The sequence below is a fragment of the Hemitrygon akajei genome, chromosome 7 (assembly GCF_048418815.1).
Source record: "Hemitrygon akajei chromosome 7, sHemAka1.3, whole genome shotgun sequence".
NCBI lineage: Eukaryota > Metazoa > Chordata > Chondrichthyes > Myliobatiformes > Dasyatidae > Hemitrygon > Hemitrygon akajei.
The window spans coordinates 156622157-156643028 of NC_133130.1; the positions used below are offsets into that span (position 1 = coordinate 156622157).

At 40.1% G+C, this 20872-nt stretch overlaps 1 long non-coding RNA gene across 1 annotated transcript; it reads right to left on the reverse strand.

The window, feature by feature from the left end:
- Positions 1-8818: 8818 nt before the first annotated feature.
- On the reverse strand, positions 8819-20600 carry LOC140730089 (uncharacterized). Its single transcript, XR_012099513.1, has 3 exons — positions 20490-20600; positions 14670-14828; positions 8819-9038 (listed from the first exon to the last, which is right to left on the reverse strand). It is a non-coding gene; the product is annotated as an uncharacterized lncRNA (long non-coding RNA).
- Positions 20601-20872: the final 272 nt, after the last annotated feature.

Below are 20872 nucleotides of genomic sequence, written 5' to 3' on the forward strand. Positions count from 1 at the left end.
AAATGCTGGAAATCCAAAACAACACACACAAAATGCTAGAGCATGCTAGCAGGTCAGGCGACATCTCTTCATTGCCATAGATGCTGCCTGACTTGCTGAGTTCCTCCAGCATTTTGTGTGTGTTGTGTTGTTAAATATCTGCTCACTGATATCACTAAGCTTTCAGGTTAAAATTTTTACTCAAAGTTTGATTAGATTCTTTTTAGGTGTATTGGATCTGATGGGTGGATGGATGAAGAAGGGGGGATTTGGGAGATACCAATATATTCACTCTGACGTATTGGCATTTACTCCTGGAACTGAACTACGTGACATTTCAAAGCAGCGCACTGCATCATAAAGGCAGATACAATTACAATTACTCCTTAGTGATAAAGAGTTGATGGGCACATGAGAGAGAATGAGTGGCACTATATGAGAAATAAATTATTTCCTTACTGCCCATTACACCTGCTGGTGTTTAGGGCAGCAATGAAGGTCGTCCATCTCTCTCTGTCCTGAGCCACTCAGATGCAGAAGGATTCTTCATTGCTGCTTCCGTAACAATTTTGTTTGGCCAGTTAGTGTTGTTAGCCCTGAGCTGAACCTCTGAACATGGAGGACCAGTGGACTATACTTTGTCTGCCCTCTACCCTTTGACCTGTTTGGCATGGGTGGCCCTACCAAGAGCCGAAGGATAAAGCCCCGATTCCAGCCATCACAGCTCTCCGGGCCATTGAGGCACTCAAACCTCCAACCCAACGACAAGGCTGTGGGCCTCTGGAGGAGAAAACTTATTAGGCTGATAGCATTGCTAAGGTGCCGAGCAGCACAGGACCCAACAGGCTAAGTGGCCTCATTCTGAGCTTTAACAATTAAGTATTCCCTTTTCATTACAGAAGTAAGGAGCAGGAGAAGGAAGAGGTTTTTGAGTCTGCACTGTTATTCATTTAGATTATGGCTGACCTTTTACCTCAGTGCCATGTTTCTACCCATCCCCATATCCCTTGACTCCCTTAATATTCCGTTATTAGTTGGAGTCACTGGGAAACATATGCTTATGTTAGAACGATTTTAATATTCTCAGATGGAAGTATACAACAATCATCAGCCTGACTCACAGCTGTGCAATTAAGTATATTAGTCACTTCATAAAAATAGAAAGGCAACATTACATTTTCCAATTGTTGGTTAGTCACTGACATTGAGAAAAACTAGGGAAAAACAAAAAAGATTTGTACTAATATCTGAAATGCTTAACTTTATAATTGTAACACGTGGTTATTAAAGAGGGATCAACTTGTCAGCTATCTATTTAATGCCTGAGTTAATGCAAAGATCAAGGTACTTATTGAATAGCAAAAAAGCTAGGAAATCACTAAATTGCTAGTGGATAGCCATGAAAATAAACTGAAATGTGCAGTATTTCATCATCTCATGAAGGATAGTGGTTATCTTACAGTAGTGTAACACCTCATCCAGACTTCTGCAGCAAGATCTGGACACTGCTACTTAGAAAGGGTGCATTAGCCCTGAAGAATGAGACACACAGCTTCAATAGAATCAAAACAGAACAAGGCACAAAAAAAACTTGCATGTTGAGGGAATTTTGTGCCATCCAGAATTTAATTCCTTTGCAGATAGAAAGTTGAAGGGTGAGGATGCGAGATATAATTTTAACTGCTAAAAAGACAATGGAAATTAAAATCACTCTTTAAATACTCTTTCAGAAACACTTCTTCGCAGGAAGTAAATATAAATCTGGAGTTCTCTCACTAAAGAATTGCTAAATTCTGGGCTGATAGATTGCCACACAGTATTATGCAACATAGATAGACATAGAGGTGGTTCAAGGGACTGAATAGCTCATTCCAATTTTGTGTTTCTACATCAAATCATAAGATTCCACCTCAAGCCAACGTCAATCAGGCTTTAGATGATCTGAGCAATGGGATCAACATGCACAAAACAATGCACCCTAAAGCCTTCTCCATAGTTTTGGGGGATTTTAACCAGGCCAGTCTAAAAAAATCACTGAACAATTACCATCAATAGATCACTTGCAATACCAGAGGAAACAGCACACTGGACCATTGCTATACCACCGTGCTCTTCCACGCCATTGCTTCGGGAAGACTGACCACCTGGCTGTACTTCTACTCCCTGAGTATAAGCAGAGACTGAGACTGCAGCACCAGTAGTGAGGACCAAGTAAGTATGGACAAGGGAAGCACAGGAGCACATACAGGACTGCTTTGAATCAGTGGACTGGACTGTATTCAGGGATTCATCCTCGAATCTGCGTTAGTATGCTGCAGTTGTTACTGACTTCATTAAAAGCTGTGTGGATGAGTGTGTGCCAATAATGTACATTCCCAAACCAAAAGCTGTGGATGAACCAGGAGGTACATTGTCTGCTGAAGGCTAGATCTGTGGCATTTAAGTCTGGCAACCCAGGCCTGTACCAGAAAATCAGGTATGATTTGCAAAGGGCTATTTCAAGGGCAAAGAGACAATTTCAAATGAAGTTGGAGGCGACATCGAATGCATGGCAACTCTGCCAGGGTCTGCAAGACATTAGTTCTCACAAAGTGAAGCCCAATAGCATGAGTGGCAGCAATGCCTCACTACCAGATGAACTCGACATCTTCTATGCCAGCTTTGAAAGGGAGAATATAACTGCAGCTGTGAAGATCCCTGCTTCACCTGGTCACCCTGTGATCTTTGTCTCGGAGGCCAACGTTAAACTATCTTTAAAGAGGGTAAACCCTTGCAAGGCGGAAGGCCCTGATGGAGTAACTGGTAAGGCTGTGAAAACTTGTGCCAACCAAATGGAGGGAGTATTAAGGACATTTTCAACCTCTCACTGCTACTGGCAGAAATTCTCAATTGCTTCAAAAAGGCAACAATTATACCAGTGCCTAAGAAGAGTAACGTGAGCTGCATTAATGACTGTTGCCCAGTAGCACTCACATCTACAGTGAGGAAATGCTTTGAAAGGTTGGTCATGACTAGACTGAACTCCTGCCTCAGCAAGGACCCTAGACCCACTACAATTTGCCTATTGCCACAATAAGTCAACAGCAGATGCAATCTCAATGGCTCTTCACATGGCAATACAAACACCAATGTCAGGATGCAGTTCATCGACTATAGCTCAGCATTTAACACCATCATTCCCACAATCCTGATTGAGATGTTGCAGAACCTGGGCCTCTGTACCTCCCTCTCCAAGTGGATCCTCGACTTCCTAACCGGAAGACCACAATCTGTACAGATTGGTGATAACATCTCCTCCTCGCTGACAATCAACTCTGGTGCACCTCAGGAGTGTGTGCTTAGCCACTGCTCTACTCTCTCTATACCCATGACTGTGTGGCTAGGCATAGCTCAAGTATCATCTATAAATTTGCTGATGATACAGCCATTGTTGGTAGAATCTCAGATGGAGATGAGAGGGCATACAGGATTGAGATATACCAACTAGAGGAGTGGTATTGCAGCAACAACCTTGCATTCAATGTCAGTAAGACGAAAGAGCTGATTGTGGTTTTCAGGAAGGGTAAGACAAAGGGACACATACCAATCCTCATAGAGGAATCAGAAGTGGACAGAGTGAGTCGTTTCAAGTTCCTGGGTGTCAAGATCTCTGAGGACCTAACCTCCCAACCTATTGATGCAGATATAAAGAAGGCAAGACAGCAACTACAGGTATACTTCATTAGGAGTTTGAAGAGATTTGGTACGTCAACAAAAACACTCAAAATCTTCTAAAGATGTACCGTGGAGAGCATTCTGACAGGCTGCATCACTGTCTGTTATGGGGGGGACTACTGCACAGGACAGAAAGAAGCTGCAGAGGGTCGTAAGTTTAGTCGGCTCCATCTTGGGTACTAACCTACAAAGTACCGAGGACATCTTCAGGGAGCGGTGTCTCAGAAAGGCAGCGTCCATTATTAAGGAGCCCCAGTGCCCAGGGCATGCCCTTTTCTCATTGTAAATGTCAGGAAGGAGGTACAGAAGCCTGAAGGCACACACTCAGCGATTCAGGAACAGCTTCTTCTCCTCTGCCATCCGATTCCTAAATGGACATTGAACCCATGAACCTACCTCACTTTCCTAATATATATTATTTCTGCTTTTGCACGATTTTTAATCTATTCAATATACAAATACTGTAATTGATCTACTTAGTTAATTTTTTTTCTTCTATACTATGTATTGCATTAAACTACTGTTGCCCAGGCCTGTGCCCTGGAGAGGACACTCCAGTAGATTTTCCAGGCGCAGATCCATGGTCCCGCGAGACTAACAGATGCCACCACTGCTGCTGCTAAGTTAACAAATTTCATGACACACACTAATGATAATAAACCTGATTCTGATTCTGATTCAGGGCAACATATGAATGAGAAATACCAGTCATATTTTACATGTTTTATTGCAGAAAAATGTTATGCTGTGTTCAATTATTTCTTAAATAATGTTCCAATGTCCTGGACAATAATTACTCATCAACCAATATCAATAAAGGACTGATCATTTTGGTGTTGCAACTTCTATATCCTAATTGTGACTATAGTCCAGAAATTACCTTTTATAGCTATGCCCTTGTTTATTGTTTTCTTCCTTCATCGATATGTTTCACTCAAAGCATTGCATCTGGGCTCCTTACCCTTGTTTAGTTTGCTTGTGGTGTTAAGGATTCTATCTTTCCCATGCTGTTCACTGTATCAATAGTAGCTGTAAAACAGAGTATCGACTATCCTGTTTCAAGGTGGAAAGGTCCATTCTTTTAAACTAATAAATTAGTTTATGATTGTCATATGTACTGAGGTACAATGAAAAAATGTGTTTTGCAGGCCTCCCTAACGGATGATTTTATCACATCAGCACATTGAGGTGCAACAAGAGAAAAGCACTAACAGAATTGCAAAGGTAGTGTTGCAGTTACAGAACAAAGTCCAGTGCAGGGAGACAAAACGGGTAAGGCCATGACAAATAGAATGTAAGGCCAAAATTCCATTTTTTCATACAAGAGTCCAATTCAATAGTCTTATAACAACAAGCTTGATTGAAGAAATCCCTGCCCAGTTATCATCAGCATATAACCTGTAGCACCAGAGGTCCCAACACACTAGACCACTGCTAAGGAATGGATACTGTTCCATGCCCAGACCGCATCTCCAGAAATCTGATCACTTGGCTGCCCTTCTCCCTGCGTACAGGCAGAGGTTAAAGAGCAAGGCTCAGAGATTAGGGCAACAAAGAGGTGGTCATGGGAGGCAGAGGAGTGGTTGTGGGATTGCTTCAAGTCTGTAGACTGGGCTATGTTCATCTGTGGATCTTAATGAAAACACTGTGATTGTCATGGACTTTATAAAAACAGCTGTAGATGAGTGTGTCCCCACAAAATCGGCCAGAATCTTCCCCGACCAGAAGCCATGGGTGTACCATGGAATCTGCTAGATAAAAGGCATTCAATTCTAATGACCAAGAAAGTTACATGAGGCCCAGATACAAACTCTGGAAAGGCATCTCTCAGGCAATCTGGCATTTCCAGACTAAACTTGAATCAATGAAGGATGCTCAACAGGCTGTGGCAGGGCTTCAATGCTATCACCTCTCACAAAATGAAATCAAGGGACATAGACAACAACAGGGCTTCACTTCCAGTTGAGCTCAATGTCTTCTATGTTCACTTAGACCATCAACACATGGAGGAACCATCGCAAACTCCCGCAGCTCCTGATGATCCTGTGAGCTCAGTCTCTGAGACCAAAGTGAAGGCTTCTTTCAGGAGGATGAACCTATGGAAAGCATCCGTCACAAATGGGGTACCTGGCCGAGTACTAAAGACCTGTGCTGATCGGCTGGCTAGAGTGTTCACTGAGATCTTTAACCACTCGCTTCAGCAGTCTGACATACCCTTCTGGTTCAAGCTGGCTTCAATTATACCGGTGCCCGAGAAGAACATCGTAACCATCCTCAATGACTGTCGTCCAGGAGCACCTACGTCCACAGTGATGAATTGTTTTGAGAGGTTGGTGATGAAACACATCAACTCCTGCATGAGAAGTGACTTGGATCCGCTCCAATTTGCCTACCGGCAGAACAAGTCCATGGCTGCTGCCATTTCATTGGCTTTTCACTCAACCCTGGAATATCAGGACAGCAAAGATGCATACATCAGGATGCTCTTTATCAATACAATCATCCTCTCAAAACTAATCAATAAGCTTCAAGACATTGGCCTCAGTAACTCTCTGTACAATTGCATTCTGTGTTTCCTTACTTGTCTACCCTCGTCAGTCAGATTGGCGACAACATCTCCTCCACGATCTCCATCAGCACAGTGAACCACAAGGCTGTGAGCTTAGCCCCTTTGCTCTACTCGCTGTATATTTATGATGGTGATCTGAACACAGCTCCAATGCCATATTTAGGTTTGCTGATGACTCCACTGTTGCTAGCCAAATTATAGGTGGCGGCGAATTTTACATAGGAGGGAGATTGAAAATCTGGCTGAATGGTGCCCACAACAACAACCTCTTACTCAATATCAGCAAGACCAAGGAACTGGTTATTGACTACAGGAGAAGGAAACCAGAGGTCCATGAGCCAGTCCTCAGCAGAGGATCAGAGGTGGAGAGGGTCAACAACTTTAAATTCTTCAGTGCTATCATTTCAGAGGACCTGTGCTGGGCCCAGCACATGAGTGCAATTATGAAGAAATCAGGGCAGCGTGTCTACTGCCTTAGGAGTTTGCGAAGATTTGGCTTGACATTTAAAACTTTGACACACTTCTATAGATGTGTGGAGGAGACTGGCTATATTACAGCCTGGTATGGAAACACCAATGCCCTCGAATGGAAAATCCTACAAAAAGTAGTGAATATGGCTCAGTCCATCATAAGTAAAGCCCACCCTACCATTGAGCACATCTACACGTGGAGCATATTCGCACCATCAGTGGTCATGCTCTCTTCTCTCTACTGCCATCAGGAAGAAGGTGCAAAAGCCTCAGCACTCGCAGCACCGGGTTCAGGAACAGTTATTACTCTTCAAACATCAGGCTCCTGAAGTAGAGGGGATCATTCACTCAATTTCACTAGTCCCATCACCAAAATGTTCCTGCCGTCAATGTATTCATTTTCAAGGACTCTTCATATTCTCAATATTTATTGCTTATCTGCTTAGTATTTTTTCTTTCTTTCTTTTTGTATTTGCACAGTTTGTTGTTTTTGTCTGATTAGTAACTGATTGACTCGGGAATTCTCAAGCAAGAGAATATCTGCAGATGTTGGAAATCTAAGCAACACACACAAAATGCCGGAGGAACTCAGCAGGCCAGGCAGCATCTATGGAAAAGAGTACCACCGATGTTTTGGGCCAAGACCTCCACACTTTGTGTCACTCGTGCATTCTATAACTTCTTTTAGAATTCACCGTTTATGATAGGTATATGTCAAAGTTCATGTGGTTAGATTTTAAGAACAGTTATAAATGTTCAAAGAAAACATTTCTAAGACTCCCAGAATGGCAAATAAAAGACAACTTTTGATTTTTCATCAACAACAAACTTCTAATTCAGGAAACACCATGGAAATTCTCTCAGAACAAGGTCTAAATCATTTCAAGGAGGCAGCTCACCAATTGCTCTTTCCAAGACCAGCTGAAGTTGATCAATGTACTTGGTTCACACTACCTGAGCCACTAGCCTCCAAGCCACAAAGTCAACTTAAACATGAATTAGGTCCCTTGATGCAATCTTCCTCCTAAAACACTGGCTCATAGTTGACGGAAGAAAGGCAGCTCAGAGCAGGACCTTTCTGACTAGAAAGTTCTGCCACCCCAAAAATACAGTGGAAGAAGGTTAAGTCTTGTCATCTGTCAAGAATGTCTGTGTACTCAAAAACACAAAAAGTTATTGATTATAATGTTATTAATATTATCATTATATTTTTGAAGATTATATCTTACAATTTTAATTATAATATTAATAAAATTATAATAGTTTTATGTTTGATTATTATTTAATGTATTAATTATAAATTAGAATTATGCATACCATGAAGATTTATTATTTTAAATAATAACAAATATTATTTTATATGATATTTGCACAAATACAAACTTTGTAATTGAATACTGTACATATAAATTGACTGAATGGCTGGAAGAAAGGAAATTATCTTGTACCTATCTTTCTATTTGTGATTCCTTTCTGGGTCTGCTGGACTTCGTTCAGCATAGCCTAGATGATTTTCAGCAGACAGAATTTCATGTCTGTTTTGGGAATTTGTGGACATTTGTGAGTCCCCTTTGCACTTCATATGGAGTCTTATACTGGAGAGCACTAATCAGCTGAATGGAAAATTAAGGCTTTGGCCTTTACTCCTGAGTCCTGAACATCCATCCAGTTATGTAAGTAGAAGTCAGTAATATGGAGAAAAACTCTTGGCTTTTAAGTGTAAGATCTGGTCCAATATGCGAGTTGAATTTTTAGGATCTAAACACAGTTCCCATTCTCTAGCACAATGCCAAATGGAATTCTTTGTAAAATATTCCTCCAGAGCTCATTTGTTCTAATCAGACCCCAAACACCAGCAACTTCTAGGCAGTTGGTACAATCAAATAATGTCTATAAAGTACAATTTCCAGCCAAGCATTTTAATATATTCCAAACTATTAAACCTGATATGAAACATTTGAACTCTATGTAAATAGTTTAATAAATCACTATGTACTCTAAGGCAAAGTAGCCAGTAAGCAAATTCAGCTATACTTTTGAAAGGAAATTTTTAATGTAATATATTACATCCATCAAACATCATAATCCACTCAAAAATGCACATGTTAAAAAGATTGAAGGTCAAAACCTAGACTGAATTATCCTTGATATTTTTCAAGTTTAAAATGCAGTCCATCAGTTTCACAAAAATCAAGTTTTACTCATTGGTATCCTAATTGCTTATGGTCCATTTTATATTGTCTGGATGCTTTATGTTCTTTGAAATCCTGAAAGTCAAAAGATGATCTTTTTTCCAGCATCCTCCCTGTAGAGATATTATAAAATTATTATGACAGCAATTTTTGAGTAAAATGTTATGTTAATGATTCCTCACTGTTCATTCTCACACATTTCTTTTCCTATTACATTCTGAAGTGATGATTCCCAATCTTTTCTATGTTTAATTTAATCCTTAAAATACTAAACCAAAACTCACTAAAAAGGGATTTCATGAGCTATTTAATGATTAGACTCCTAGTCCCTGCCAGTTCAATTTGTATCTCACTGAAATCTTTATGATTCAAATGGTGGTGGATCAATCAACACTTAATATATAAATGGCTGTTAATGCTTGGGGAATATGTGGCTCTTAGCCATATATTTACTACCTAGAAAACCTTAGCAAAGTTATGCAAGGAATGATCCTTCAAAGGGTATTTAAACGTTTAGGGATAAAGTAATATCTTTTGCATTTTATTGCAGGATTACAAGGAAGATATGAAAAAGTCAGCCAATTCAATCTGTCTTCCCTTATCCATCTAGCAGCATGAAGAGGTTTCTCCACTTAGTAATATATGATGGAAAGTAAACAGGATTTCTTTTGATAGATGAGATGCTTTTAGAAGTTTCTAATGGACCAAATCCTGCAAAATTATTTTCTGTTCTGATATAGGATAAATAAAAAGTGACATTTAGAAATTCTTATCATAAGTGCAATTTCATTTAATGTCTGTTCATTGTAAGTTCAACTCTGAAAGCATTTGCCCTTCACAAATGTTGCCTGAGTCAATGACATCTATTCATCACACCAGCTACAATTCACAAGCTCATACGATGTTGGTACATTTGCAGCAGGTGCTTACCTCTGTGTTCTTGCATTCAAGCATTTGAAAACAGAGCCAAATTTAAATGCTAAGTTAACAACATAGGTATATTCACTCATATTGGATCGAAACCATGCTTTCTTTTCATTTACCCATGAGAAATCAAACATGCCCACATTTACAGAATATTATATTGCATTCAAAAGTGCCAATATTAAAAATACATGTTTGTAGATGTCTTGGTATAAAACTTTTCTTTCAATTTTCTGTTTAGCTGACCTGTTTTTTATTCCTATTAAATAGCATCACTTAAAAGCAAATTAAAATGCTCGTAGTTATAATGCTGATCAGTTAGTTCCTTTATGTTGTTGATTGTGAGTACTGTTGGCAAAATAAGATTACACTGTTAATCCATAACTAGCTTCTTGAAATGCTTGAGGCCTTGTTTTGAGAGAACATACATGATACTGTTGAAGAGATTTCCAGGATTTTAACCCAGTGGTGATCAGGGAATTCCATGTGTGTTAAGTGTCTTCAAGAGGAATTCAGTGTATCCACCTAGTCCTTCTAGACAGCTTTAGGAGAGGTATTGATAAAGTTGGGCAGCAGGGTGGATATACTGTACGTCGCTCCCAAAGGAGGTGTAAGGCGCTCCTTCCTTCCGCTAGCCTGCAGGTCACCCTTGGGCCAGGTGCAGCACCTGCTTGCCGCTCCCCCTCCTCCCCAGATCAGGGTCACATGAAGCCATGGGAGCAGCTGGTGCATATCACAAGTCCTGGTTACGTGACCACTGACACCAGGCAGGCAATCTCTGTAGAGTATTGATAACGTCTGGGGTCACCTGGCAATGGCAAACCACTTCTGTGGAAAATTTGCCAAGAACAATTATGGTCATGGATAGAGACAGTTGGAAGACCATAATCGCCTATGTCATACAACACAGCATATAATGATGTTGATGATGACTGATAAAGGCTTGGCCAGTTCCTTCATGGAGGAAACCCCTTTGGGAATCTAGAAGTGGCCTGTTCATCAAAATATGCAAGCCTCTGATATACAGTTCATCTCGCAGTATTTCTATGGTTGGTCAAGTTTTTAGTCAGTGAGCAACTTCATCATGTTGATGATGAGATATGGCAATTGTAATATCTTGAACTGTCATAAAGGAAGTATTTAGATTCTTTCTGTTTTCTGCAGTCACTGATTGGCGCTCATACAACATCAATGCTAATTAGCTCCTAATCTCCCAAATCTGAGCCCAATTCTCATCTTGCCAGATGGTGGCTAATTCTGCTTCACTAAATGTGCAAACGTTAATGGAACTGATACAGCCTGCAAACATCAGCAAACATCCATATTTTGACATTATCATTGGAGGTAAGGTCATTGATAAAGCAGCAATAGTTTTTACACTCTAATGAATAACATACCTTTCTCCACATCTAAGAACATATTACATCAAAATACCATTCATAAGTTCAACTAGTTATTGATCCATGAATTTTGATTATATAATTATTTTCTAGGAAGATGTATTTTTCATAAATCAAAGAATTACTGTATCTGATTTCTCCCATTTTGCATGCTATTAACTGACTTGATTAAATTTTTCCAACCTTTCTCTCTGCTCTTTTAACAAACTGTTAAATAAGAACTTTATTTACTATCTTAATAATCAATAGAAATATTATCCTCAATTTGCCTTCTGGTTCAGGATGTCTCTTCATTGGATTAATCCAACAACAAACAGATATGCTGTTAATTACTCTATCAAACACTAAGAACTGAGCATTGAGTTTATTAATGATAAACCATCTCAAGTTGTTATGCTGGTGATATTAAAACTTATTCTGATTCCCACTGCGCATGCAAATGAAGAATTCTTTAATTTTGTACTTAGCATAGGTGGTTAGGTCTATGTTCCTAATAGCTCATGGTTCTTTAAACCCACTTTGTTTTAAATTTGCCAAGTAATGAAAATCCTCTTCTACAGTATATATATATATAAAATTGGACGAAAATTATACTTGAATCATATTTGAAATTATACTTGAAAATTATACTTGAATCACCACTAAAGACCTTTCCCTTTCGGCTTAAATGGTGACTTATTCTCCTGCTAAGGTTAAATAAATAGTATTTATTAATGTTTTTGCACTACTGCATTTACAGTAATATAGAAAGAAAATCGAATTATAATCAATTATATCATAGCTATTCTCTGAATTGCGAAGTGACGCACAGGAGGGAAACAATTACGTAATTTGTATAAAACTGTTTATGAACAACTCAAAGACACATAAATCCTATTTTAAGGTTCTATTACTCTGATTAATTGTGTTTTTGGAGCTCAACTGCATCTATAAATTACTTATAAAATCAAGCTTTTTTCTAAATTATAAACCCAGTGAGATTTGTTCTTTGTACAATGTTTAAACAAAAAATGAATTTATTTTTTTCAATAACCACTAACTTCATGTTTTGTACTACATATCAGTAGTAAAGTCCAACAGGCTACTTGTACCCAAAGCTTGATCCATGGTTCAACTGGGAGGATCTGACTGAAAATAGCCCAGGTATGTTTTCTTCCTATTCTCTGACTTCTCATCATCTGCAGGCAGTTAACACCTCTTTTCAGTTCACCCACAGTGGTGTTTACTGATCTCAGTTCCTGGAGTTTCAAATGGACTTTCCGTCTGGTAGCAGGACGTTGATTTGGCAGTTAACATGGAAATGCTCCTCCCTGCTGTCCCACCTGATCATGCCACTTTGACAACTTCCCACCCCCTTCCTTCCCCAAATTCTCTACTCCTTGCCTATGCTACTCTTGTAGGAGCCTCAGAGCTGAAAGTGCCTGTCTTTTGATTCAAAGATTCGGAGTACATTTATTATGAAAGTATGTCTCCAGTATACAGCTGTGTAATTTGTCTTCCCACAGAAAGCCATGAAACAAAGAAAATCCTGCGATCCGTTCAAAGAAAAATATCAACCCCCCCCCCCCCCCACCAGCCAAAAAAAAACCACATTGCACCAACAGCAAAACAAAGGAGCAAAAAACAAGGAATATAAACCACAACATCGAAAGAATCCAGGCATATTCAGCTCGGGTCTGCAGGCCACCCCGATGAAAATCGCCCAGAAAGTAACCAAATAGTAGTTACCAGGAACCAGAAACATGTCATATCGTGAACGTGACTGCAGAACAAATGATAACCAGCCTGGGACAAGTGGGGAGTGAGTCAATCATGGAGCATGTCACCTCCTTTGGACCTCACCTTTGGGTGGAACAGCCAAGATTCGATTCCAGTGCTGACGATATCAGTCAAGCCAAGCTTATTGTCATGTGTACAAGTCCATGTATGCGCGGGTCCAATGAGAAAACTTACTCACAGCAGCATCACTGGCCCACTGTATTAGAGACACAACATTCAAAAGAGTAACACAAAGTAGGTTCCTCCTGTACCTAATAAAGTGGCTACTGAGTGAATGTTGTCCACAAGTCGAGCAGCGGACTGAATGTGAAACTGTAAGGTGTACCTCTGTGGGTGGTCAGCGAGGAGATGCCGTTACCAATCCACGCTGATTGAGGTCTGTCAGTCAGGATACAGCAATGATGTATCCGGTGAGAACAGAAGGAAGTTTGTAAATATTAGGTCTTAAAATCCACAATTCACCAGGAGACTCCGATGAATAAAAATAAGAACAGTCAGGATGTGAAGTGACTTCTTCCCTCAGGCCATTAGGCTTCTAAACTCTCTGCTGCATCATATTCAAAGTGTCACAGGTTAATCTGTTCTGTACCTTGCAGTATAAATTTATGCACTTTCGTTCATTACTTATTTGTAATTCCTCTCTAGATTTTATCCTTATCTTCATAACTTACTGTGTGTTATGTGTACTACTGTGCTTTACGCCCTGGTTCAGAGAAACATTGTATCACTTCTATATACATTAAATGGTTATAATCATTATATACATGTATATAGTTTCATAAGTGACAATAAACTTGACTTGGCTTGACGTGACAATAGACAATGATACACTGTGAAAATGCACAGGTACATATACATTAGCGATGGTCTCACTATTCAGCAAATTATACAGGCTGCAAATACTCGTATCGTTGCACTGCGTAATGCTTCATCACGCTCACAGTCGTAAAAGTCACTGGGTTTACATAAATCATTCTCGTCAACATTATTTAGATTTCAAATATGGTTTCATAAACAGCATGCTGTAGGAATGGCTAAAGAACACAACTGTAAAGGTTGCCTCATGGTTTATAATCAATCAAATGAAGGGAAAAGGCTGTTGCTGCACTAATAGACCGTGCACATCGAGCCTGTGGGAATAGTCTTCTTTTCTAATGTACTTGAGTATTACTGCTTTTGGAGAAAGGCAGAGAGAGAATTCAATCATCAAATTAGGTCATCATTTTCTAAGTAAAATAGATCTGTAGTAATCTGCTTAGCATCTCCAACCATACTGACGTGCTTTCTAGGAATTTAATATATCTACTTAGGTTGTTTTTGTATTAATGGCTTTCAAGTAATTTATCTTAAAGTAATTTTGGATCACGTCTCATTGTTCACGGAAAAAAATTGCTCTTAATTAACAAAGCTGAAAAAAAATTGTCAGCAATTTCCTTGAATTTGCACAGACTTGTATATTTGAACCCTGTCAAATTTATTCTTCTTCCTTCATGGCATTTTCACAATGTTTTGTTTATACAGACAATTGTTATTTTGATAGCTTCTCGTGAGTGTGAACATGGCTTTTCTACGAATTTAGACTTTCTTTGCCATGCATGCTATTTCTTCCTGACAGATCCTGTCTAATTACAGACTATGTACCATTTCAAGGACTTTAAACTCTTCCACGCAATTCAATTAGCTCAGCATTTATCTGGCAGAGGGAGAGGAGCCCAGTGTTTCAGTGCAGTAGAATCCTCTTCAGGTTCACTTGGCCGTTGCCTCTCACTCCAAATCCACTTGGGACAAATCCAAACCAACCTAAATCCAAGAGATAAGAAATTCTTGACTAAGGTTGAATATGCAATTGTAAAGCATTAACCAAAGACAGACCCAAATGATACTGAGGCAGGTAGAAATGAGAAATCACCTAACACTGCACCAGTCCAGCCACCAAACAGTCTCATCTCTGCACTTCACATTCCCACAAATCTTCAAGCTCCAGCAGACAGACCAAAAGGATACCTTCCACATTCTGTCCTACGCTCAATAACCTCAGAGTGGAGGTGGAAGAACTTGAGGCCTGGTTCCATGCAAATAACCTCTTCCTCAATGTCAACAAGACAAAGGAGATAGTTACTAGCAAGAGGGCACAGGTTTAAGGTGCTCGGGAGTAGGTACAGAGGAGATGTCAGGGTAAGTTTTTTACTCAGAGAGTGGTGAGTGCGTGGAATGGGCTGCCAGCAACGGTGCTGGAGGTGGATATGATAGGGTCTTTTAAGAGACTTCTGGATAGGTACATGGAGCTTAGAAAAATAGAGGGCTATGGGTAACCCTAGTAATTTCTAAGGTAGGGACATGCTTGGCACAAGCTTGTGGGCTGAAGGGCCTGTATTATGCTGTAGGTTTTCTATGTTATCGACTTTGGCAGAATTCACACCACTCACACCCCTCTTTACATTTGCTGAAGGCTCTCGGCCCGAAACACCGACTGTACTCTTTTCCATCGATGCTGCCTGGCCTGCTGAGTTCCTCCAGCATTTTGCGTGTGTTGCTTGGAGTTCCAGTTCTCTTGTTTGCGATAGGAAAGTTCACCAATGCCTCTGCATTCTGAGGAGGCTGAAGAGAGCTGGACTTTGCACATCCATACCCACGTCATTCTACAGATGCTCAATAGAGAGCATCCAACCAAGCTGCATCACTGCCTGGTATGGAAACTCCACTGCGGCCAACAACAAGGCTCTACAACAGTTAATCAAAATTGCCCAATGCATCACCAGCACCAGCCTACACAACGTCAAGGACATATATACAGAAAGGTGGCAGAAAAGGGCCATTAACATCATGAAGGATCTCAACCACACTGCTCTAGGACTGTTTGTCCCACTCCATCAGGGAGGCGACTACGTAGCGTCCATGCCAAGACCACCTGATCCAAAAAAACAGTTAGTTTCCCCAAGCAATAAGGCTGATCAATACCTCCGCCCACTAACCCACCCCTCTACATCCCCAAACACCACTACTTTATCACTTCTTGTCAGTCACCTTATGTACAAACACTCCCGTGCCTAGTGTCACTTTGTGGATATACAATCAATATGTATATAACCTATTTATGCACTTATATTTATTACATTCTTTATCTCATTGTGTATTTTTGTGCTGCATCAAATCTGGAGTAACAATTATTCTGTTCTCCATTACACCTATGTACCAAAAATGACATTAAACAATCTTGAATCTTGATGCGACTTTCTGCTGCATTTTGTGAGTGTTCCTCAAAATTCTAGTGCTGGACTTTCTCCTCTTTACAACTGCGGCCTTTGTCAGTCCACAATCCAGAATCATGAGTACCATTTTCATCATCTAGTCTTCTGTGTAAGCTGCTTTTCCTTCGTGTTATTTAACACAAATTCTCTGAAAGCGCTTCACAAATTGCTCTTCTATTCTTAATGCTTGCCCGTGACACTAATTCTGAAGCTTCTTCAGAATCAGGTTTACTTTCATTGACGTATGTCACCTTTGTTGTTTTGTGGCAGCAGTGCAGCGCACAACAAATATTTACTATATGGAAAAAGTGGAATAGCAAGGACCATTCAGAAATCTGAAGGCAGAGGGGAAGTTGTTCTAAAAATGTTCAGTGTAGGTCTTTTAGGATCCTAGACCTTCTCCGTGATGGAGGTAAAGAGATGAGGGCATGTCCTAGATGGTGAGATTAGTGAGGCACTCCATCTTGAAGATATCCTCGATGTTGAGGAAGATTATGCTCGTGATGGAGCTGGCTGAGTCTGCAACCCTCAACAGAGGGTTCTTGTAATTAGGGTCTCCGTACCAGACAGTGAGGCAATCAGTCACAACACTCTCCATAGAACCTCAGTAGAAATTCTACAACTTCTGTTAGAGCTGTGGAAGCTCCAGGGACATTTTAAGGTGTTAAAGAAACCACCATAACATGCACTTTGGAAGCACCCATGGCTAGTGTAAGAACTGGATGTGGTTAATTTAACACTAGTTATATGTTTCACAGCAACACACAAAATGCTGGAGGAAATCAGCACATCGAGCACCATCAGTGAAGGGGATATTAGTATTTCTAATATGATACTCAATTGGAAAAGAAACTACTGTTTGCTGCTGCTGTTCATTGAACCAGTGAACGTTGAAGGGAATTCATGTGGGAGCATCCTTTTCCAGAGTATTTATTTAATAGATGAACTGGATTGATTTTATCTACAACCTTAAATTAATTAACATCACTGTGACCTGTCTGAAAGTGAACTCCTTTCATTGCAGGAGGAAAGTGATATGAAAATTGGTTGGGTTGAGGAAACAGGTAGGCTGCAGAAGGACCTAGACAGATTAGAAGAATGGACAAGAAAGTGGCAAATGAAATACAATGTTGGAAAATGCATGGTCATGCACTTTGGTAGAAGGAATAAATGTGCAGACTATTTTTCAAATGGGGAGAAAATCCAAAAACCTGAGATGCAAAGGCACTTGGGAGCTTTTGTGCAAAACACCCTAAAGGTTAACTTGCAGGTTGAGTTGGTGATGAGGAAGGTAAATGTAATGTTAGAGTGCATTTCAAGAGGTCCAGAATATAAGAGCAGGGATGTGACGCTGAGGTTTTATAAGGCCTCACCTTGAGTATTGTGAACAGTTTTGGGCTCTTTATCTAAGAAAAGACGTGCTGGCATTGGAGGATTCAGAGGAGGTTCAGGAATTATTCCAGGAATGAAAGGGTTATTGTATGAGGAACATTTGATGGTTCTGGGCCTGTGCTTGCTGGAATTCAGAAGGATGAGGAGGGATCTCATTGGAACCTCTCGTATGTTGAAAGGCCTAGACAGAGTAGATGTAGAAAGGATGTTTCCCATGGTGGGAGAGTCCAGGACAAAAGGGCACAGCGGCAGGATAGAGAGGCGCCCTTTCAAAACAGAGATGTGGAGAAATTTCTGTAGCCAGAGGGTGCTGAATTTGTGGAATTTGTTACCACAGGCAGCTGTGGAAGCCAGGTCATTGGGTGTATTTAGGGTGCAGATTGATAGGTTCTTGATTGGCCATGTCATCAAAAGTTATGGGGAGAAGGCCAGGGAGTGGGGCTGAGGAGGGGAATAAAGGATCAGCCATGATTGAAAGGCAAAGCATTCTCAAAGGGTCATATGGCCTAATTCTGCTCCCATGTCTTATGGAACCTAAAGACCATTTTCCTTTGTGGAGTCAAAGAAGCACAATTTTTAAAATTACTTCTAGGAATGGTAAACATTAACACACTGGAGCTTTGTAAAATGATGTTAGCTGTCCATTTAAGAGAGAGCACTTGCTAAGCCATCTTTATTGTTGTGAAATGATTTCACATGGAATATTAATGTTGAACTCAAGTCAAAATGCTGTCCTGATATGGCGCAAAGATCCACTCCAGTCCCTCTGGTACCCACCTGTCACAAGAGGATCCAATCGTGCGGCACTGGATAAAAACATGAAAATTACAAAAGCTAATTTGAGCATCTGTCATCACTGCATTACTTCTTGAGAATTGAGTTACAATTCAGTCCCAAACCAGGTGATTATAAAAATGTATGTCTTCATTGGCTCCTGAAAATTGTGAGTTAAACAATTCCTGGCAATTCCTGGCAAATTCAGTGTACTCCCTGTGGATTTAGACAACATTGTATTCAATATTTATATATTTTTTAATTTCAACATTGCTGGATAGAGGGCATGTGAGCCAGGGGGACTTTGATCCTTCAGAAGGAAACTCAGATTTCAGGAACAGAATAATGTGCCTGTCCTGAAACTCTGGTCTCTGGCAGCAAGCACATGCATTTATGGCAAATGACAAATGCTTTCCAGTAAGTTATTAAGTTTGATCTTTTCAAAAAGAAATCTTCCTTTTTTTGCATGTGTCAGCCACATGGATGGAAATGTCACTATACAACTCCCCCTGGTGTGTTCATTAAAGTAAAAACAAATTTTTATCAGATCGATGTGTTTTAAGTTTCAAAATCCAAAGGGAACCAAAACTAAAACAAAGGGAAAACGATGGAGCCACATTGCCAATCTGCTGTGCAGAGCAGAGATGACAACAGAAGTGGGGGAGAACACAATCTGAGCTGTTTATTATTGCGGTTATTCTGACCCCCAGGTCCGTGAACTAAAATTTCAACATAATGGTAATAGATCTAGAAAGTCATAAACAATTCATTATGCACAGCATGGTGGGCTGATGGAAGCAGATTTTGAAAACAACTTTCAGGAGAAAAATAGAATTGCTGACCTAAGCAAAACAAATAAAGAAATGGGATTAATTTGAATTAGTCTTTCAATCATCTAGAATAGGCTTGAAGGATTGATTGGTCTCATTCTGTGCAGTGATGAATATATATTGTGAAAGATAGCTGGGCATGATTTTCTACCCCATTGCCCGAAGCTAGCCTGGTAACAGCCCAATCAAAGCATTTTGATTGTGACTCTAGTGGTCACATTAATTTGTTTTGGCTCAAAGCGTTAATTTACTGCGCTTCCTGAACTTTTGATGACTGCCCGATTTCAGATGTAAACACAAAAGTTTGAATGGAAGTGTGAGGTAATCTGGGTTGATCTCTCACAGCTCCTTTCATTCCATAGACTTTACGTCCAGTACCTTAGTTGTCTCGTGCTGAACTGTGAACTGCCCGTGTCCCTCCATCGATGCTGCCTGACCCAATGGGTTCCTCCAGCTGCTTTGTGTGTCGCTCCTTAATTCTGTTGTGTTTCTCAACCAAATATCTTAAAGAAAGAAATACCCTGTTTCCCTCAGTGAGATCGGATCGGCAGCAGAAAGGGACTTGCAGATATTACAGAGTACAGCTGAAGAGCAGGTCTTTCAGCCCACAAGAACACAAAATTAAAGTAATTCCATCTGCCTGGTGCATGATCTATATCCCTCCATTCCCTGCCTGTTCACATGCCCATCCAAATGCCTCTTAAATGTCACAGTTGTATCAGCTACCATCACATCCCCTGGCAATACATTTCAGGCTCCTGCTAGTCTTCGTGTCTAAGAAATATCAGGCCTCACACATCTCCTTAAACTTTTCCCCCTCACCTTAAAAGTGAAAATTATTTGACTTAGTACATTTATTTACCTATATAAGTATTTGAATTTGCACAATTAGTTGGCTCCAATCACACGTCAATTAATCACATCAAGGTACATCCTGTCAGATAGTAAATGTGGTCAACAATGCACATTCACTGTGTTACCTACAGTGAGTATAGAATAATTAAATTACCATAGTACCAATTAATTGAAGTCTGAAGCCAGCAAGCAGTCTCTTTAATTTCACATGATGTGCTTTGACAGATTTCCTTCAACTTCACGTTAAGTATTCTGCTGCACTTGTGAAGAAATTATCATAATGAACCTTTGTCAAAAAACAATATATTTTGTGAATGTTTCTTGTGTACAATATGCTTGTACTTAAGACTGGTTTTACTCACAGCTCCATGATGGTTCTTCAGTCCAACTCATATAAGGACAAAAACGTTCCATGTGTTTCTTCAAATACACCTCAGGAGTTTTTTCCTTCCACCCCATGCCCTACCCTTCCCCCTTCTCGGGCGGTCCCCTGCACAAAACAACCCCTCTCAGACCCTTTAATCAGAGCAGAGGCATCATCCACTTGTTGTATTGCAGGGAGCCTCTTCTTGTGTTCAATATTGCTACCTAGTGGCTAAATCTTAGAACAGCAGGCATAACATCAGGGTAAATTTATTCTGAGGATTGGTCACGATATTGTGCCAAAATACAGGTAGTTCAGTGCTGGCTGTTTATCACAAGACACCCAAAATTGAGGAAGGCTGGCTATTCCATAGAAATACAG